The sequence below is a fragment of the Theropithecus gelada genome, chromosome 15 (genome assembly GCF_003255815.1).
Source record: "Theropithecus gelada isolate Dixy chromosome 15, Tgel_1.0, whole genome shotgun sequence".
Lineage (NCBI taxonomy): Eukaryota > Metazoa > Chordata > Mammalia > Primates > Cercopithecidae > Theropithecus > Theropithecus gelada.
The window spans coordinates 74906068-74920284 of NC_037683.1; the positions used below are offsets into that span (position 1 = coordinate 74906068).

The window sequence follows — 14217 nt, forward strand, 5'->3', positions numbered from 1 at the left end:
CTGACTTCCAGTGGGCTGACTGGAGTCCTAGGCCTAGCAGTTCACGTCCCCTGGCCCCTTGTTCCTTTCACGCCAATTACCCAGTTGGAGCCTGTCCTGCCCCATTCCTTTACGTACCCTGCATCTGTTTTCTAAAACCACTCACAATTGGACCATGATTTGTGCACACAGGTGTAACTGAGAACTTTATCAGGGATATTCCCTTTCAATCAGTGATAGTATCTTCCTCCTATCAGGAATCAGACAGCAGTTTAAAAGCATTCCTAGGCCAGGCACAGTGGCTCATGCCTGTAATCCCAACACTTTCAGAGGCCAAGGCAGGAGAATCACTTGAGCCAGGAGTTCAAGACTACCCTGGGCAACACAGTGAGACCCTGTCTCTACAAAAAATTTTAAAATTAGCCAGGTATGGTGCCTTGCACCTGTAATCCCAGCTACACGGAAGGCTGAGGAAGGAGGATCAATTGAACCCAGGAGGTCGAGGCTGGAGTGAGCCAGTAATTGCGCCACTGCACTCCTGCCTGGGTGACAGAGAAAGATCCTGTCTCAATCAATCAATCAATCAATCAATCAATCAATGCATTCCTAAATCTTCAATGTCTCAACCAGGCCATCCTGGACTCTCTCCAGTGACTGCACTCAGTTATTGCAAAACTAAAGGGAACAATACAGCAACATGCCATGTTAGAAACCTTGAGAAACAATGAGCCATTTCCACCTACACAAAGTAATAATGCAAAAATCACAGTAGCTCAATTTTTCCCAAAATATTTCCACTGCAACATTAGAAATATGGGTCCTAGATTGGGCGCAGTGGCTCATGCCTGTAATCCCAGCACTTTGGGAGGCCGAGGCAGGCGGATCACCTGAGGTCGGGAGTTCAAGACCAGCCTGACCAACATGGTGAAACCCCATCTCTACTAAAAATACAAAAATTAGCCCAGCGTGGTGGTGCGCACCTGTAATCCAGCTACTCAGGAGGCTGAGGCAGTAGAATCACTTGAACCTGGGAGGCGGAGGTTGTGGTGAGCAGAGATCATGCCACTGCACTTCAGCCTGGGCAACAAAGCAAGACTCCCGTGTCAAAAAAAAAAAAAGAAATATCAGTCCTATCAGATGCCAAGACCAAAAAAGTTTGTCCTCTTTGATTCCAGCTCTCAGACAGTCACAGTGCTGACAGACCCCCCACAAAGACACCCATAAGGAAACCTGTGTAACTCTGCTTAACTCTGCATTTCCCAAAAATCATTTGACCATGGAAGCTTGTTTGTATAACACATTTACATCATGTAAAACAGTGCTGTGTGGGACAACATATTAAAGGAAGCATTATGATAGGCAGTTCCCTAAACATTGTAGTGCAAATGCAAGTCAGTAAAACAAAAAATTACTGTGACCACATCAGAGATGCATTTCAGAACCCGGGGTGTGTGAAGGGGTGGCTGGAGTATGGTCACATTTATTGTCAAAATACACATATTTAATTTGATTATGTCACCTAAAAATAAAAAGAGACAGTGTAAATTACAAGCAATTAAAACAACAAAAGATATTTGTAAATGAAGATAATCTAAAGGATTAAAACTAGGAAGACAAAAGAGAAGACTCAAACTTTATAAAACTATAAAATGTACTGAAAACCAGAGAATTAGCTTTTTTTAAAGTATGTAAAAATGATGGTTTATGCCCATAATACCAGCACTTTGGGAGGTTGAGGCAGGAGGATCACTTGAGCCCAAGAGTTTGAGACCATCCTGGGCAATACAGAGAGAGACCTCATCTCTACCGAATATTTTAAAAAGTAGCCGGGTGTGGTGACACATGCCACAGGCCCCAGCTACTCAGGAGGTGGCTGAGGAGGGAGTTGAGGCTGCAGTGAGCCACGATTGTGACCCTGCACTCCAGCCTAGGAAACAGAGTAAGATGTCTCAAAAAGAAAAAGATAGGCCGGGCGCGGTGGCTCAAGCCTGTAATCCCAGCACTTTGGGAGGCCGAGACGGGCGGATCACGAGGTCAGGAGATCGAGACCATCCTGGCTAACATGGTGAAACCCCGTCTCTACTAAAAAATACAAAAAACTAGCCGGGCGCGGTGGCGGGCGCCTGTAGTCCCAGCTACTCGGAAGGCTGAGGCAGGAGAATGGCGTGAACCCGGGAGGCGGAGCTTGCAGTGAGCAGAGATCCGGCCACTGCACTCCAGCCTGGGCGGCAGAGCGAGACTCCGTCTCAAAAAAAAAAAAAAAAAAAAAAAGAAAAAGATGGCATGTTCATCAAATACTACAAAAAGTGTTTTTTTAAGACAAAAAATAGATTATTAGTAAACTTTTGACAACCGTGTCACTGCTGCACTCACCCAGCAAATAGTAAAATGGAATGAAGAATTTCAATCTGAAAGAGTAACCCAGTGTCAGAATAGCACCGTGCTGCACTGGAATCAAAAGTTCTCCAACCAAATGGTGGCTCCACCACGAACCAATTATAGGATCTGATGGTTTCTCAATGGCCTTTCACGGCAAAGCTGTGCCCAGGGTTCGATGCTGCAAACTGGGCCACAAGAGGACTGTGGCTACCTTGAAAGGACCACAGGAAAAGTCCAGTCTTTCACTGAAATTATTTTCAAGAAAATACATCCTTCCTAGCAGAAGTAGAAAAAGCCCTACGGCTTCCCAACAGGACATAAATCCACACATGCCTACCTTATAGGACAGCTGTAAAGACAGGGTTGCAAAACACAAGTAAAAATATTTTGAAAAATTGCTTAACTAAAATTTTCGGGTTTTTTTTTCCTAAAATTCAGTGTATTTATTTGGACATATGGATGTTCCTTGTGTTCTTGGTCACATATTAACGGAACTGGCACTTTGGCTGCAGGAACAAATAAAAAACATCATAAATCCAACTGGTCTTTGATTTGGGTCTAGGTTAATAACTCAAGAACCATTCAGCAATAATGGCTTGAAACATTTATATATCCTATGAAACTGCAATTAGTTAAGAGGCTGTTGATTTTAATAACTGTGACACCAGTAAAGAAGTGAGGGGAGAACTGTTAACTCGGGATGCCAAATTCAGAGCAAAGTATCTATTATCTCCTTCTCACTTTTGCAGTATCTATAAATAAAGTGGGGGGGGGAGAATTATATGAATAATATTAAATAAAAGTGCATACAGAACTGAGAAATAATTTCATGGAATTTGCCACTTAGTTCAATAAAATGCTTGTAAAGAAAATAACCATTTACAGCAAAAGACTAGTTACACTGTTGCTGTTTAGAACATGAGAGCAAAATGAGTAACAATCAAATTCTCTGGTTTAAACTTTATTGTCTTAAAACAGGTTATTCTGTAAATTGACATCTATGCCTTGAAAATTCAAGGCAGAAAGTAAAATCATTTAGAAAGCCAGGAATTCCATCAATACATCCAGACAGATGTTTGCCTGTAGTTTTTGGTATCCAGAACCTTTTTTCCACACGTCGCACAGATGCCTTTTTTGTAAGCACAGCCCTGGCAGTGATGAGAACCTGGTTGGTGCACAGAACTTTTACAAATTCTGCAAGTGGAGAACTTATTCTTTCCATATGGATCAAATCCTGCTTTTTTTGAAGTCAAAGCTTTATTTTCATTCAGCTTTCTCCCACCACTTTCTGTGGTATTCCTAGCACCATCTTTCCATGTATCTGGAGTGGTAACAGTACCAAGTTTCTTTTCACATTTTTCGCACACCATCCTTCCCCACAATGGTTCCCCTACCCACAACAGCCTAAAATTTTCATTTTAAAAGATAGGGAGATGGTTCAGACCACAGCTTTTTTGAGGGGCATCTCAACGGATTCACAGCCCATTCCACCTCAAAGAGGGCAGTCAGTACCCTGTTCCAAAGAGCACAGCAGGAGGCCGGGCACAGTGGCTCATGCCTGTAATCCCAGCACTTTGGGAGGCAGAGATGGGAGGATCACCTGAGGTCAGGAGTTCAAGACCAGTCTGGGCAATATGGTAAAACCCCATCTCTATAAAAATACAAAAATTAGCCAGGCATGGTGGCACACGCCTGTAATCCCAGCTACTCGGGAGGCTGAGGCACAAGAATCACTTGAACCCAGGAGGCAGAAGTTATAGTAAGCCAAGACTGTACCACTACACTGCAGCCTGGCCGACAGAGCGAGACTCTGTCTCCGAAAAAAGAAAACAAAAAACAAAGAGTACAAGAGCACAGCAGGAAGTGGAGAGCTCAGTAATAAAGCAGGAATTACAAACTCAGGTGCCCAAAGAGCCAGGCAGGTAACAGCAATTAGTGAAGGCAGCCAGGTGTATATCAAAAATGGTGGGTATGGGGGGTGATGTGTATTTGGAGACAACATACTATCCTGTCTAAAGGAGACAGCCATTACTCAGTCACTGGGAATGCTGCCAGATTTTCTGATTTTTTTTAAGCCCCAAATCCCAATTTTATGTGACATTAACCAACTTTTAAAAACATGTGGATCAGGCCGGGCGCAGTAGCTCACGTCTGTAATCCCAGCACTTTGGGAGCGCAAGGCGGACGGATCACTTGGGGTCAGTTCTAGACTACCCTGGTCAATATGGTGAAACTCCATCTCTACTAAAAATAAAAAAAAAATTAGCCAGGTATGGTGGTGTGGGCCTATAATCCTAGCTACTCAGGAGACTGAGACAAGAGAATCACTTGAACCCAGGAGGCGGAGATTGCAGTGAGCCGAGATCACATGGTACTGCATTACAGCCTGGATGACAGAGCGAGACTCCGTCTCAAAAAAAAAAAAGAAAAAAAGAAATGTGGATAAAAGCAAATAAATCTGTGGCCAAATCTGCAAAAAATGTAGCAGGCATTAAAGAGTCCATACTTATTACAGCAATTTTAAAAGAATAAAGGAAGGAGGAGTTTTGGAGGCAGGCTATAAATATGAAGTTAGTGGTTTTGAGCTTACTACTTTAAAGTGAATCACATATTTGTCCAATACTAAACAGCTGTATCAGTTACTCCATAAATGTGTCCAGTAACTGGAGCGAGACTGTACAAGTGGCAGGAACCTAACAGGAATCCACTCTATGCGCATGTTTTATCTCTCTGTTCCATAACCAATATGCAAATGGCCAAAGAAAAAAGGCAAAATAAAAGCCTGAGCAATCATGAAAACTGAATAACCAGCACCAGGATAAGTGGGATCTAGCACAGTCCTGAACAAAACTGTATAACTTCTTAAGAGGAGTCTCTGTGAGGCAGCAGAATGGCAGGGAGGGTCTGCTAGAACTTAGCCATTCGCCAGGCACAGGTGACAATGCTGTGAAGTGCACCAAAGATGGCCTGATAATGCATTCTGCTTTGTCCAACAAGTGGAATAGCTATAGTCACTTGCCCATAAACCTGAGAAACTGCTATAATATCAACACGGAGACTGTGAAAGAAGCCCTGGATGACTACGGAAACACTTCCAACCGAGCACACAAAACGTGTGTTCTTCACTCTGGCAATATTTTAGGGGCTGCTTTCTCCTTTGTTGTACATAAAAGCATAGTTGGCTACAGAAAAATTGATAAACTGACATATATGATTATTACTAATATTTGTATGGTACTTTCCATATAATAGAAGAGAAAAAGTCTATATGAATCTTGTTCCCCAAAATTAGGTTAAAACCACTAACCTGTCACTCTCTTAAGTCTTTCCACATCTTCACAGTTATCACTCTATATTCCACCCTCAACAACATCATTCCCATTTCCTGCTGTCACCCTCAGCACCTTCAATATTATCCTCATGGGGCTGATTTCCAAACAAAGCTAGGAGCCCCCATCTTCCTCTTGAGTTTCAGTGCCACAGAGCCAACTCCAAACCGGGCCAATAACGACCAACAAAAATTTTTGAAATGCAAGAATTCACAGGGGGAACTACCACTTCATTAGAAAATCCAATTATTAAAAAAAGAAGATCTGCTACCTGGATTCTGTAAGAATCTGAGAAAATACTGAAAGAACCTGTTAAAGATTCTCAAGTTTCCAGGTCTACCCCGTAACTCAAATGAAGTCATCAAAAAGAATATACAAATGGACAGGACTACAGTCTTTCTTCCACTACAAAAATGCCCATCACCAAGTTACATTTAGATGTGCTCTTGGTCTTTCCAAGGGCTGACATAGCTAGCACCCAATGAAATTACCTATCTCAAAGCTTGCTAACTATAGAGCTGGGGACATGTCTTCTACCTAACAACATGGCATGCTCCACCATCTCACACAGAATAACTGGAAAGAAACAAGAGGTGGCATAGCCATCATGCTAGGAAAACAAAAGCAAAACACCATCTCATTTTACAGATGAAAGGAAGGTGCCCAGTCAGTAACTTACAGGACTCCTTGTTTGAAAATTAGAACCAAGAGCTGGACACGGTGACTCATGCCTGTAACCCCAGCGCTTTGGGAGGCCGAAGGGGGGGGGCAGATCACAACATCAGGAGTTTGAGACCAGCCTGGCCAATATGGTGAAATCTCGTCTCTACTAAAAATACAAAAATTAGCCAGGTATGGTGGCAGACGCCTGTCGTTCCAACTACTAGGGAGGCTGAGGCAGGAGAATCACTTGAACCCAGGAGGCAGAGGGTGCAGTGAGCCGAGATTGAGTCACTGCACTCCAGCTTGGGTGACAAAGCAAGACTCTGTCTCAAAAAAAAAAAAAGAAAGAAAAAGAGAAAATTAGAACACAGGCCAAAGTGCAGTGGCTCATGCCTGTAATCCTAGCATTTCAGGAGGCCAAGGCAGGCATATCACTTGAGCCCAGCAGATCAAGACCAGCCAAGACAACATAGCAAAACCCCATTTCTATAAAATATACAATAATCAGGTGGGCATGGTGGCACACGCCTGTAGTCCTAGCTACTCAGGAGGCTGAGGTGGGAAGAGCACCTAAGCCTGGGAGGTCAAGGCTGCAGTGAGCCATGACTGTGCCAGTGCACTCCAGCCTGGGTGACAGAGGGAGACCCTGTCAAAAAAAAAAAAAAGGAAACTAGAACAGAGCAGTTAGTCTCCTCAACAGCAAATGTATTGTCTGTCCAGTACATCATAACTCTTTGTAAACAATCCCTTCATAAATACTGGTATTGGTCTCATTTTTATATTTCAGCATTGTGACACGGCATTTCTCATTAACACATTACTGTGCAGCTTTTTTTTTTTTTTCTTTCATTTTTTAGCGAGGAGGGGAGGGATGGAGTCTCACTCTGTCAGCCAGGCTGGAGTGCAATGGCATGATCTCTGCTCACTGCAACCTCCACCTCCCGGGTTCAAGCAATTCTCCTGCCCTCAGCGTCCTGAGTAGCTGGGATTATAGGCACATGCCACCAGACCCAGCTAATTTCTGTTTGTTTTAGTAGGACAGGGTTTCACCATGTTGGCCAGGCTGATCTCCTGACCTCAAGTGATCCTCCTGCCTCAGCCTCCCAAAGTGCTGAGATTATAGGCACAAGCCACCGCGCCCGGCCACATTTCTTAATTTTTTCTTTTTTTTTTTTTTTTTTTGAGACAGAGTCTCGCTCTGTTGCCCAGGCTGGAGTGCAGTGGCGCAATCTCGGCTCACTGAAAGCTCTGCCTCCCGGGTTCACGTCATTCTCCTGCCTCAGCCTCCCAACTAGCTGGGACTACAGGCGCCTGCCACCACGTCCGGCTAATTTTCTGTATTTTTAGTAGAGACAGGGTTTCACCATGTTAGCCAGGATGGTCTCAATCTCCTGACCTCATGATCCGCCCGCCTCGGCCTTCCAAAGTGCTGGGATTACAGGTGTGAGCCACCGCACCCAGCCATTTCTTGATTTTTAAGGGTAAAAACACTTAAAATTTTTAAATAAAAAATATTCATTTTTAAGAATTTTAAAAAGGCAAATTTGGCCAGGCGTGGTGGCTCACGCTTGCAAACCCATATCATTTTGGGAGGCCAAGGCAGGAGGACTGCTTGAGCCCAAGAGTTTTTGCTGTTGTTGTTGTTGTTGTTTTGAGATGGAGTCTCGCTCTGTCACCCAGGCTGGAGTGCAGTGGCGTGATCTCAGCTCACTGCAAGCTCCGCCTCCTAGGTTCATGCCATTCTCCTGCCTCAGCCTCCCAAGTAGCTGGGGCTACAAGTGCCCACCACCACGCCCAGCTAATTTTTTGTATTTTTAGTAGAGATGGGGTGAGCCCAAGAGTTCAAAACCAGCCTGGGTAACATAGTGGGACCCTATCTCTACCAGGGGAAAAAAAAAAAAAATTGTCCAAAAGAAAAAAATAGCCAGGCGTAGTGGCACGTGCCTGTAGTCCCAGCTACTAGGGAAGCTGAAGTGGGGGAATGGTTTGAGCCCAGGAGGTCACGGCTGCAGGGAGCAATGATGGTGCTACTGCACTCTAGCCTGGGTAACAAAATGAGACCCTGTGTCAAAGGGAAAACAACAGACAAATTTATGCCTTTCTTCATTTGACTTGTATTATCCCGTTTTGGGACTCTTATCCAAGCCCAGACTAGAAGACTGTGTCTTTAAAGAAAAGACCATCCACCAAACTCTACTACTGTGCTGGCAACTTAAAGCTAGGCTAATATAAAATACTGCCACAAATTCATACAGCTGGAACAAGCCCTTGAAGTTTCAAAGGTAACGTGCATGGAGAAAAAAATAAAATTTGGTTAGTTCTTTAAAGATTTCAAAATTCAGTCCATTTCACACCACAATGTGTAGTCTTTTCTCCATAAAAGAAAATAGCCTTCTAATACCTACATTGAAAGCTGTGGTCTACACTTTAAAATAGACTGAGGATTTCCCTGGATCTTTACACAGTAAGATTAGGCTCATATGGAGTACATTTTGCTTATAGTTAATTACAATGTTTGACATGATAGCTTTTTTGCTGCTTCTTTTTTATAAATTCCCTAAATCTGTATTTTAAAATGAAACTATTTTCCCTTTTGCATTTTTATACATCAAATACCTACGATTTTACAGCAGTGCTTTGTGTTCTAGAATTCTCAACAATAACCATCATATAGCAACTTTTGAAAGAAACAAAATAATTCTGCAGTGAAAGTGTCACAAAAAAAGATAAAGGCAAATATGAGTGCAAAAAGGACAGAGAAAAAAGGGGGAAAATGTCCAGTCAAATAAAAGACTGCAGAGAGCTTGAGACTCCCACCTTGAGTCTAGACTACTGAGAGTGTGAAGTTAATGGAGTTTCCTGGTTCCAGGCAGAAATAACTGCAATCCTCTTGGGAGAAAAGAATCATACATTTAGATCCAGAATTATTCCACAAATTAAGATCAAGTCTAAGCATACAAACAAAGATCACTGTGCGTACCAGGGAAAAAAGCCAACACCGCAGAGAGATAGCAGAAATAACGAACAAATTGTTCAGAACAGCCCCTCAGGTAGGACCACCAATACTGAATTGTCTTATTCTGTCGTCAAGGAATAAGAAATGTTTAAAGAAATAAAAAATAGAATCACTAAGACAAGCAAAGAAAAATAAACTATTTGGAATGTCCAGTCCAACCTGAAGGGAGAGGTGAACTCGAAAAGAAATATATCATCATTAAACTAAAAACTCAGTGAAAGAGTTAAATAAGAGAAGCAGTTAACCAGTATTAACAAGCAAGAAAAGTAGTTAACCAGCAGATAATATTTAGGACATTAACATAGTACAGTACAGAAATACAATGAGATTGAAAGTCTGAAAGGTAAGTTAAGCAACACTGAGGATAGAATACCCAACATTATAAGACAGAATCTAATCAGTCCAGGAACAATGAGAAATAAAAAAAAACGAAATAAATTAGTAAAAATCTATTAAAATTAAAATTAAAACATTTGTTCATTAAAAGATACTGTAAATAAGACAAACAAAATAGTGAAAAGAAAGGCCACAACTGGAGCAAATAATTCAACAAATATAACTGGCATAGTTTTGGTATCCAGAATAAACAAAGAATTCCAAATTTTAAAAAAGCCAAACAATCTAATAGGAAAATAGAGGACAGTTCATAAAGACAGGAATACGAATGGCCGATAAAGACATGAAAAGATATTCTAAGCCATTTTTAATCAGAGAGGTGCAAATTCACATGACATATTTTACAGGCACAGGAATGACATCAAGTCGTAATACATTAAGTGTGAAGACTAGATCAGCATGAAGAAGCTTTTAAAGCTGTTGGAAATGTTCTGCGACTAGACTGGTGATGGTTGCATGAAAATCACTGACGTATACACTTAAAATGGGTGAATTTTGTATTATATAAATTATAGCTCAATAAAGCTGTCTTAATAATGATTATAAGCTGGGCACAGTAGCACACGCCTATAATCCTAATACTTTGGAAGGCCGAGGCAGGCGGTCACTCGAGCCCAGGAGTTTGAGATAAGCCTGGGCACCATGGCGAAACACCATCTTGATAAAAAATATAAAAATTAGTCCAGTATGATGGTGCAAGCTTGTGGTCCCTGCTACTCAGGAGGCTGAGGTGGGAGGACCACTTGAGCCCAGGAATCTGAGGTTACAGTGAGCCAAGATCCCAGCATTGTACTCCAGCCTGGTTGACACGGCAAGACCCTGTCTCAAAAAAAAAACAAAAATGATATGCAGTGCTAAAGGAATATAAAGTGATACAAACTCTTAGAAAAGCAATTCAACAGTATCTGGTAAAGTTAAACACTCTATGAGCCAGCATTTCCATTCCTACGTAAACACCTTCAAGAAACTTTTACACGTGTAGACCAGGTACCATGTATGGAATGTGTTCATAGCAGCAATATTTATTTTTTAAAAAAAGAAAGAAAGAAAATGTTCACTGGCAGCAGAATAAAAAGAGGTGTATATTCACAAAGTAGAATATTATACAGCAAAGAAAATGAATGAACATTACAATAGCTTACAAAATAGTATGTATCAACTGAGAAATACTGTTGGGTGAAAAATCAAAGTCCCAGAAAACTACATAAAGTGATACTATTTTTAATAAGGTCAAAAGTACGCCAAACTAAACATATTGTGTTAAAATATGTGCATGCCTGAGAAAACTATTTTTTACAAAGTAAAAATCAAACGCAAAATTCAGGCCACCCCAGAGTGATGGGAGTGGCATAGCAGGAAAGGACTACAAGGGAGTGGTCCCTGAGCAGTGTTGTTAATGTTGCAGTTGTTGACTGCTGGGTGAGTTTGGAATATTCAAAATCATTGTGCTTTAAAACTTAAATATTTTGCACATATATAATCAAATACTACATTTCAACAAGCTGATTTTTTTTTTTTTTTATGACAGAGTCTTGCTCTGTCCCCCAGGCTGAAGTGCAATGGCACGATCTTGGCGCACTGCAACCTCCACCTCCCGGGTTCAAGCGATCCTTCCACCTCAGCCTCCCGAGCAGCTGAGATTACAGGCACCCGCCATCATGCCCAGCTAATTCTGGGTTGGTTTTTTTTTTCTTTTTTTGTAGAGACGGGGTTTCACTGTGTTGGCCAGGCTGGTCTTGAACTCCTGACCTTAGGTGATCCACCCGCCTCAGCCTCCCAAAGTGCTGGGATTACAGGCATGAGCAACCGCACCCGGCGATTGTTTTTTTAAGGTGTGCACTTTTATTCAACTGGTCTCAAGTCAGTGTACAGGTAAGCCCTGGCTGCATACACCCACTCCCAGGGAGAACAAAAGCCTTCATACATCTCAAGTTGGGGGACAAAAGAGGGGGGCCAAGAAGGCTGATCATTCAAAATAAAACAAAATAAAAAAGTATTAAGGCAAAGATTTTAAAAATTTTGCATTACATAAATCACACAAAACCTCCCCTGTGTGGACTTAGGACAGGACCGGGCCATTTTCCTTAGAGAGAAGTGGGGTGGCTTTTAGGAGGGCAAACAATTTCCTGTAACAATGCATCTCACGATATTTGGAATGACTAGTTAAAACAAGAACAATGTACAAACAAGAAACAAAGTCCTCGGCCACATTGTAGAACTTTGGGGGATGCTCGCTCCAACCAACTGCTGTCACCCCCCGTTCCAGTTTTTAAATCCTGATTCAAACCACAAAAACACAAAAACAAAAACAAAACAAAACAAAACAAAAACAAATAATGCCATGCCAATCTCATCTTCTTTTCTGCACAAGTTAGGTTTTGTCAAGAAAGAGTGTAACACAACTAAGTCACAGTCTGCCTAGAAGCATTTGGAAGATGGACGATGGAGCCAGACTCATCATACTCCTACTTGCTGATCCACACCTGCTGGAAGGTGGACAGCGAGGCCAGGATGCAGCCACCAATCCACACAGAGTGCTTGCGCTCGGGAAAAGCAATGATCTTGATCCTCATCGTGCTGGGCGCCAGAGCGGTGATCTCCCTCTGCATCCTGCTGGCAACACTAGGGTACATGGTGGTGCCGCCAGACAGCACTGTGTTGGCATACAGGTCTTTGTGGATATCCACGTCACATTTCATAATGGAGTTGAAGGTAGTTTCATGGATGCCACAGGATTCTATGCCCAGGAAGGAAAGCTGTAAGAGTGCCTCGGGGCAGCAGGCCCGCTCATTGCCAATGGTGATGACCTGGCCATCAGGCAGCTCGCAGCTCTTCTCCAGGGAGGAGCTGGAGGCCACCATGGCCATCTCCTGCTCAAAGTCCAGGGCAACACAGCACAGCTTCTCCTTGATGTCATGCATGAAATCCCACTCAGTGAGGATCTTCACGAGGTACTCAGTCAGGTCCCGGCCAGCCAGGTCCAGACACAGGATGGCGTCGGGGAGGGCATACCCCTCGTAGATGGGCACACTGTAGGTGACCCCATCACCTGAGTCCATCATGATACCAGTGGTACAGCCACAGGTATACAGGGACACACGGCCTGGATGGCCATGTACATGGCTGGGGTGTTGAAGGTCTCAAACATGATCTGGGTCATCTTCGTGCGGCTGGCCTTGGGGTTCAGGGGGGCCTCGGTCACAGCATGGGGTGCTCCTCAGGAGCCACATGCAGCTCCTTATAGAAGGTGTGGTGCCAGGTCTTCTCCATGCCATCCCAGTTGGTGACGATGCCATGCTCGATGGGGCACTTCAGGGTCAGGATGCCTCTCTTGCTCTGGGCCTAGTCGCCCACATGGGAGTCCTTCTGACCCATGCCCATCATCACACCCTGGTGCTTGGGGTGCCACACGATGGAGGGGAAGACAGCCCGGGGGGCATCGTCGCCTGCGAAGCCACCCTTGCACATGCTGGAGTCATTGTTGACGGTGGGCACAGCAATATCATCATCTATGGTGAGCTGGCAGCGGGTGTGGACAAGCGGCAGAGAAGCGAGGGCGAGGGTCTGTGCTCACAGGGCAGACGTGGTCTTGGCCAACAAGATGATTTTTAAAATCATGACAAAGAGACTATCGGTCAGATGCGGTGGCTCATGCTGTAATTTCAGCACTTTGGGAGCGGGCAGATCGCTTGACCTCAGGAGTTCGAGATCAGCCTGGGCAACTTGGCAAAACCCTGCCTCTACTAAAAATACAATTAGCTGGCCATGGTGGCGCATGCCTGTAGTCCCAGCTTTTTGGGAGAATGAGGCACCAGAACTGCTTGAATCCAGAAGACGGAGGTTGCAGTGAGCCGAGATTGCACCACTGCACTCCAGTCTAGGTGACAAGGCATGACTCTGTCTTTTTAAAAAAAAAAAAAAGACTACTTCTTGAGTCATATCCCATGAGGTCACTTCTGTCCTGGCACCGCATACGGCAGGATCTTACTGACAAGAAGATAGTGGTATATTTCTCAAAAACAGCAGAAGCATTTTCTCTTTTTTTTTTTTTTTTTGAGACGGAGTCTCGCTCTGTCGCCCAGGCTGGAGTGCAGTGGCGGGATCTCAGCTCACTGCAAGCTCCGCCTCCCGGGTTTACGCCATTCTCCTGCCTCAGCCTCCCGAGTAGCTGGGACTACAGGCGCCCGCCACCTCACCCGGCTAGGTTTTTTTTGTATTTTTTAATAGAGACGGGGTTTCACCGTGTTAGCCAGGATGGTCTCGATCTCCTGACCTCGTGATCCGCCCGTCTCGGCCTCCCAAAGTGCTGGGATTACAGGCTTGAGCCACCGCGCCCGGCCAGCATTTTCTTAAGCAGTGACTCCTAAACAAACATTCTTCATGGCTCTGACAGATGTCAAAGAGTATAAATCGCAGGGCTGCAGGCTGGACAAACTTAAAATGGCAACCGCAGAA

The 14217-nt window shown here is 43.7% G+C and overlaps 1 protein-coding gene and 2 pseudogenes across 8 annotated transcripts in view; all 3 read right to left on the bottom strand.

Moving 5' to 3' along the window:
* KDM4C (lysine demethylase 4C) overlaps positions 1-14217 on the bottom strand; it is a 463944-nt gene that overhangs the window by 326261 nt on the left and 123466 nt on the right. The window lies entirely within an intron of this gene.
* On the bottom strand, positions 2786-3758 carry LOC112607619 (annotated as a pseudogene). Its single transcript, XR_003115888.1, has one exon. The product of XR_003115888.1 is annotated as a cysteine-rich PDZ-binding protein pseudogene (transcript).
* On the bottom strand, positions 12181-13278 carry LOC112607617 (annotated as a pseudogene).